At 38.6% G+C, this 7,775-nt stretch overlaps 1 pseudogene; it reads left to right on the forward strand.

Moving 5' to 3' along the window:
• Positions 1–239: 239 nt before the first annotated feature.
• On the forward strand, positions 240–7,320 carry LOC115980910 (annotated as a pseudogene).
• Positions 7,321–7,775: the final 455 nt, after the last annotated feature.

The raw sequence follows: 7,775 nt of genomic DNA on the forward strand, positions 1-7,775 counted from the left end.
ATTATCATGCCAATTTGTAAATTTTTTAAGATAATATTGGTAACATTTTTGTGGATATAAGATCTTCCTTCCTCTATATATAACAACTTTCATGGGAGGGATTACATGCAACATAATTCTTTCTAAGAAAAGCCATGGCCAAAACACTCAGTTTTCTCCTTTGTATCTTTCTCACTTTTCTCTTCTATATCATCTCCATTGATGCTAGAAAAAGAGGCCCTAAAATAGGTCATGATACTGTGCCCTCTAGTGGTAGCAACATCACCTACATATGTGATCCCTCTAGATATGCCAAACTTGGATTGAATATCTCAATATTCCCCTTCTGTGATAAAAAAACTTTCCTACAATGTCCGAGCAAAAGATTTGGTGAGTCAAATGACGCTGTATGAAAAGGTGCGACAACTAGGTAATAGAGCTTATGGAGTGCCAAGATTAGGGCTACCAGAATATGAGTGGTGGTCTGAGGGGCTCCATGGTGTCTCCAATGTCGGTCCAGGTACCGTTTTTGATGATTCGATTCCACATGCAACCAGCTTTCCCACGCCAATTCTCACAACAGCTTCATTCAACGAGTCATTGTGGAAAACAATTGGACAGGTATGATTTTATTTTATTTTATTATTTTGGTGGGGAGGGGGGGGTTTGTTAGAGAGCATTTTGTTGAAAAAAAAAGGTAAAAATATACGGTTAGTTTCTTAAATTTAACATGTTAAGGATTTTTGTACTTACAATTTAAAATAATCATTTTATAATCCTTAACAATTTAAAGTGATCACTCTTTGTCCTTAATAATGAGATTGGTTGCAGGCTGTTTCTACAGAAGCATGAGCAATGCACAATTTAGGACATGCTGGATTAACATTTTAGAGTCCAACCATTAACGTAGCAAGGGATCCAAGATGGGGAAGAATCATTGAGACACCTGGTAAAGATCCATTCGTAGTTGGCACCTATGCCGTGAATTACGTGAGAGGCTTGCAAGATGTTGAGGGAACCGAGCATTATAAGGATTTAGACTCTAGACCACTTAAAGTTTCTGCATCTTGCAAGCACTTTACTACCTATGATGTTGACAATTGGTTTGGAATTGAGCGCTACAGGTTTGATGCTTGGGTAACTACACTGTGGCAATCCTAATTCTAAAGTTGATATACATTAAAGCAAAGTATTTATTAATTGTTTTTTGAAGGTGATGGAACAAGATATGGAAGAGACATTTAACCGGCCCTTCCAAATGTGTATTAAAAAGGGTGATGTTAGTAGTGTCATGTGCTCTTATAATCGTGTTAATAGCATACCTGCTTGTGCTGATCACAAACTCTTGCGGCAAACCGATAGAGAAGAATTGAATCTTCATGGGTACTATCTAAACTCTAATCTCAATATACTAAAATTTAATTAGGAAGCCATTTTTATATGACCAACATTACAATATTTTCCAGGTATATAGTTGCAGATTGTGATTCTATTGAAGTAATGGTTAATGACCACAAATGGCTAGACGTTGACAATGAAACTGCAGTAGCATATACACTACAAGCAGGCAAGTTACCTATTAATTTCTTTCTTTTTCTTTTTTTTCCTTTTCAATTTCCTCGTTTTCTTTTCTGTTCACCGACATTTAATTTCTTCTTCGTTTAGGTTTGAACTTGGATTGTGGAGTATTCGACACAAACAATGTTGAAAATGCTGTGAAACAAGGGAAGGTTGGAGAGGCGGTTGTAGACCAATCACCAATCAATAGAATACCTCTATGTTGTGCTTATGAGGCTAGGGTTATTTGATGGAAACCCTAAATTCAATTCTCTCGGTAGAAATGATTTGTGCTCTAACACAAACATCGAGTTAGCAACAGAAGCAGCGAGGGAGGGAGTTGTTCTTTTGATGAATGACAATGAAACTTTGCCATTGACAACTGAAAAGTTCAAAACCCTAGCAGTGGTTGGACCACATGCTAATGCTACCCTTGCAACGATTGGAAACTATGCATTTGACTCAAAAATTGCAGGTACTCCATGTCGATACACTTCTCCAATTGATGGCTTTTCTAGTTATGGAAGAGTGAACTATGAAGCAGGATGTCCGGATGTTAAATGCAACGATGAGAGCTTGATACTCCCAGCTGTGGAATCTACCAAAATCGCTGATGCCACTATAATTGTTGCGGGGATAGATTTATCAATTGAGGCAGAGAGCTTAGATAGGGTGGATCTCCTCCTTCCTGGAAAACAAACTGATCTTATCAACCAGGTTGCTGATGCTGCAAAAGGCCCGGTAGTTCTTGTAATCATGTCCGCCGGAGGTATTGATATCTCCTTTGCTAAGAATAACCCCAAAATCCAAGCCATCTTGTGGGTTGGATATCCGGGAGAGGAAGGTGGTGAAGCCATTGCAGATGTTGTTTTTGGAAAATACAATCCAGGTAACATCTAATTTGATTCCTTATTACCAATGCATATCTTTTATCTTTCATGATTTTGCATCAACTCTATATCGTGTTAATTTCTTTTGTTGGGGATTAATTATTATAATTTTTACTAGGATTTTCTCCTTTATCTTTATAAATGTCAAGTAAATATTAATTCACACATTCTACTATGTTTTCAGGAGGAAGATTACCCCTTACTTGGTATGAAGCCGAATATGTTAACAAGCTACCCTTAACATCCATGCAGTTGAGGCCAGATGATACCCATGGCTATCCAGGTCGAACATATAAATTCTTCAATGGCTCCACTGTCTTCCCTTTTGGTTATGGCCTCAGCTACACAAAATTCAATTATACGCTAACAGCCTTGCAAACTTCACAGCCGATAAAATTGAACAGATTTCAACACTGCCGTGACCTATTGTATAAAAATGAAACCTTCAAGCCTAGCTGCTCCGCAGTTTTAGTAGATGATTTAAAATGTCAAAACAAAATTGGTTTTGAAATTGAATTAAAAAATGTGGTAATAGAGATCGAAATGAAGTTATCTTGGTTTACTCCCAGCCCCCAGATGGTATTGTTGGAACTCATTTTAAGCAGTTGATTGGCTTCCAGAGGGTTTTTGTGGCAGCTGGGACGGGTAAAAAGATTCAGTTTACATTCAGTGTTTGCCAGAGCTTGGCCATTGTAGACTACAATGGTTATAGTCTCTTGCCTTCTGGTGGGCACACAATTATAGTCAGTGATGGTGCAATTTCATTCCAAATTCAAGTAAGATTTCATTAGAGATGCAAGGAATGAAAATTCATATTGTATAATCTTAGGGAATACATATTCACTTTATAGTCTAGGCCCAAGCTTAATCATGCTTGGTGTGCAAGCTAAGAATACTACTTGTATTACAAGCTTATTAACTATAGTTATTAATTTAGAGTTAAGCCTTTTATAGATAGGTTATATTGGGTTCATTATTATACAGGGAATTGTACTCCACTTTTCTCCATCGACGTAAGTTTTCAAGTTCAACCACGTTTCTTGTGCTACTCTATTTTATGCATGGCTTAATTTCATATCAACAATGAAAGTTCTTTTTCTGCATCATTCGGTATGATTTTGGTTTACTCTATGCATTGTGCTAGTACTGTGTAATGTGAATGATTCGTAAATTGAAAAGGCAAAAGAACAAAATAGTAAGTTACACTTCGTTTGTTTCAAAGTAAAATATTTTACTGTAAAATATTTTCATTTTCAAGCGTTTGGCAAGAGTTTGCTATAGCCTAAACATTTTGAAAATGCAAACATAAACCAGCCACCACTAACCATTGCAAAGCCAGCCATCACAAACCCAACCACCACATATATAGCCACCAATAACCATTGCAAAGCTAGCCACCCCAAACCTAGCCAACACAATTATTGTCATCCACCAACCACTCCATACCCAGCCACCACCAACTATTGCAAAGCCAGCAGCCACCAACAGTCACAAATCCAGCCACCACACTCACTATCATCTATAATCTACCTACCCACCATAATCTCATCTAATCGGCCACCATCATTCACCTACCCACTATTATCCCATCCAATTGGCCACTGTTATCAACAACCCAAACACCCAAGACCAACGAAACAAACCCAAATACTATCATCGGATCTCTATTTTAGGAAGAAAAAAAAAAAAACCAACTCGCAAAGACCCAGATCTCTATCACAACACCACCTTTGACCGCTGCTACCAGATCGTGCCGAAAAGCTACCTTGACCACCACCAGCATCACACCTCTCAAGAAGCCTCTTTGTGACTTTCTTTGTCTGTTCGAGATGGGTAAGAGAGAATGGCAAGAGCCCCGATGAACCTACGAGTGATGAGCTCCTTGGTGGCTTTGGTTTGTGAGAAGAGAGAACTTGAGAGTGAAAGGGAGAGTTATCACCGGCGATGGGCAACACCAGGTAGAAGCTGAAGCTGGCCAGTGGTGCCTCAAACCTTGGAGCCTGGGATTGGTGGGAGAGGGGACCGGAGGTGGCTGGGTTTTTTTTGGAGAGAGCTAATTTGGGAGAGTTTAAGCATAAAGTAACTGTGGGAGTAAAAGAGAGTGATAAGTATTGGGGGGGGGGGGGCGTACAAAGGAGCGAGCAAATGTAAAATGTTTTACCAAAATTTTAAGTGTAAAATATTTTACATAAATTTGCTTATGTTGATTTGGTTGACTGAAAAATATTTTACTTTTGACCAAATATTTTACTGCAAAACAAACACTGTAAAATTGGAAAATATTTTCTTGAAAATATTTTACATCGAAACAAACGAAGAGTTAAACACTAAACAATTCAATCATTATTTTTTATTTTGATTTCAAATAAATTATGTATATATCAGGATAAATAAAATTATTAGGACAAAAAAAAAAATCCCAAGAAAAGAAGGAAAAAAAATGATAGAAATAAAAATAAAAAATAAAATCATGTATAAACTAAGTCCTAGTAGTTAAAATAAAATCTTAGTTGAAATATATTTTTATATCATTAAAACTTATCAATAGGGTTTATTTTTTCTATATTGTACAACTATGTTTTTATCTTAGAAAAATGTTCTCTTGGATTTATCAAAATAAATCTCTTAATTTTTGGGCTTGAGTCTATCCCAAAATATCTCTTAGTTGCCGAACTTGAATTTCTTTGTTTTTGATAATCACAAGAAATCAGAAGGCTGAATGCTCTGGGCGTCAATGATCTAGCAGTCACTTGAAAAGACCTGAAAAGAAAACACACGATCAAAGGTGACCGGTCTGGACCGGTCAAGAACCCTCCAATGCTTAAGTTAGTTTTTCTCTCAAATTATGGAGTTCCAACTTCTTGGGAAATGTTTCACACTTAACTTTTCTTGTCGTAAATGAGTGTTTATATAGTCCGCTCTTGGAGCAGTTATTTGACATGTAACTTCCACTGCATTTGAGGAGGTTAGAGGGTTCTTGGACAACTTCCACAACCGCTATGGGAGTTATCGTATATTCATCTTCTATAACTGTTAATGGTAGTTTAAGTATTCACAAAGGAAGATGAAGCGGAGCCTTATTTACGTCTTTAGAATAATAACACGTGGCCCAATTTACTAATTTGTGTAGATAAAACTTCTCTTGGAGTTTATGTTGGGGATCATCTTGGTACAATCCTCATAGACAACCATAGGCCCATGGACGACCCACCAGCTTATGGACAACTGTTTCGTTTGGCTTGGTCAACTCTTGGTCTGGACAGCTCTTATGGACGAGATTGGAGTTCAACTTTTTAATCAACTTTTAGTTCACCATTAGCTGCCCCTTTGTCCAGGAGTCATCTAAGGGTTCATATAGCATAACGTCACCCCCCCCCCTTTTTTTGGGATGCGCGTCTTTATGTCAGGAGTCAGATACGCCATGTGTCATGATTTTACTAGTGACTAGTCTTGTCGATTTATATTTTCGAGGAGTATGCCACATGTCATCTTTTGGTTGGTCACGTTGTTTCAGATGCCAAATTCTACTTCCTATAAATAGTAGAATCCCTCTCCTACCCCTCACATTTTTGAGATTTTCTTCTTTAACACTCCTCGTCTTAGCGCCTCATCTAGAAGTGTTTTCTCATCCTTAGTCCTCCTCCGTCTAAAGCCAAGTATTTTCCTTTTCCTTATTCTTAGGTTTTCCTTCAAATTTCAAAGTGTCTGAAGTAGTTGTCTCCTCGTCTAGTAATAGTGTAGATAAAGCCATAGATGAGTACCATGATAACTCTAGTTATAGTGGCTCTAGTAGCAATAGTAGTAATGGTAACACCATAGACGAGGAATACACCTTTGGTGTTCTTGGGGTCCCTCTTGAGGTTCTTCAGGAACATCTTAGGACAAGGGCAACTTCTGGGGCTGGCACCTTGACGAGTGTTCCTTCGTCTCCTCCTGTAGACGAAGTAGAAACCGTGTATAGTTACATTGTAGGTATACCCTCCAAGACGGATGATAGGAGATTAGCTTTGCTTAGGAGTTGGTTTCAAATCCCAGACAACCTCAACCCTAGGTTAGCCGTCCGTGGGGAGTGGTGTTGCCAACCCGTTTTGGGATAGGCATCTATGAGCTTTATCTTTTAGGGGGACTTAGGTTACCTCTAAATGCTTTTGCTAAAGAACTACTTACTAAGTTAGGTTTAGGAGTTTGTCAATTTAATCCTAATGCATGGAGACTTGTTGTCGCTATGCAAGTTTTGTGGAGTGAGCTGTTTGAAGGGGATCGTCCTCTTACTATGGACGAGTTCCTCTATTGTTACAAACCCTCGGAAACTAATCAGTCCCCTAGCTTTTATCAGTTTACAGCCGGGAGCAAGGACTGTTGATTGATCAAGTCATTGGTTACTTCTGACAGAAACTGGAAGACAGAGTTTTTCTTTATCTCTGGTTTTTGGTCTGGGCACCCTGTTGAGGTTAGCAGGGATACATTTGCCCCATATACTGGAAAACTAGGCAACCTTCGTCCTGAAGGTATGTTATTTATACCTTATTATTTTCGAAGTGTTTTTTCTTTTTGTTTGCAATCATCTAACCTTACTTTCTCTCTCTTGCTTTTTGTAGCTATTGGACGACCTTCCTTAAGTAAATTCCACCATGACTGCGTCCACAGAGCTCCTCTATACGCTGACAGGAGCTTCCATTCATTAGTGACCCTCCAATGTTGAAGCCCTTGCTCACGAGATTACAGTTCGCAGACATGAGTTTTCTTCTTATACTTAGAAACTTCCTAGGTATTATTTGACTTATATATTTTTTGACTAACATTTTATACCTTTCTTTTAGGGATGGCCACTATGAAAGAGAACAAAGGGAAAGAGGTTATGGATGGGGCAACCAGGCCTGAGGCTCAGTCCTAGCCTCATCCTTCTACTAGAGACAAGAGAAAACATTTATCCAAGACGTTGGATTTTGGAAACCTTCCCAATTGTCAAGGAAAGAAGGCAAAGCATGCATTTTCCAGGCCTGAGATTGCCAAGTCTAATCTTCCTTCCTCCCAGTCGTCTATCCAATTTGTTGATGTTGACTCGTCGATCCCGTTGATGTCACTCCTGCCAATACCACTGCTCCCACCTCATCCCAACCTCCTCAAAGGGCCCCTATGAACCTCCTGGAGAATGAAGACTTTGCTTGGGAGAGGTTTGAAAAAGCTGTAACTAGTGAGGACGTGGCTACATGCTATGATATGTCCTTGAAAGAATTTGAGCACTCTGGTGTTCATGATCATTTCAAGGTACTCTCTTTTACCTTGTCTTATTTTTGTAACATGTATATAAACATTTTGTTAACTCTTTTAATTACTTGTGCAGGCCAT

The sequence above is a fragment of the Quercus lobata genome, chromosome 3 (assembly GCF_001633185.2).
Source record: "Quercus lobata isolate SW786 chromosome 3, ValleyOak3.0 Primary Assembly, whole genome shotgun sequence".
Lineage (NCBI taxonomy): Eukaryota > Viridiplantae > Streptophyta > Magnoliopsida > Fagales > Fagaceae > Quercus > Quercus lobata.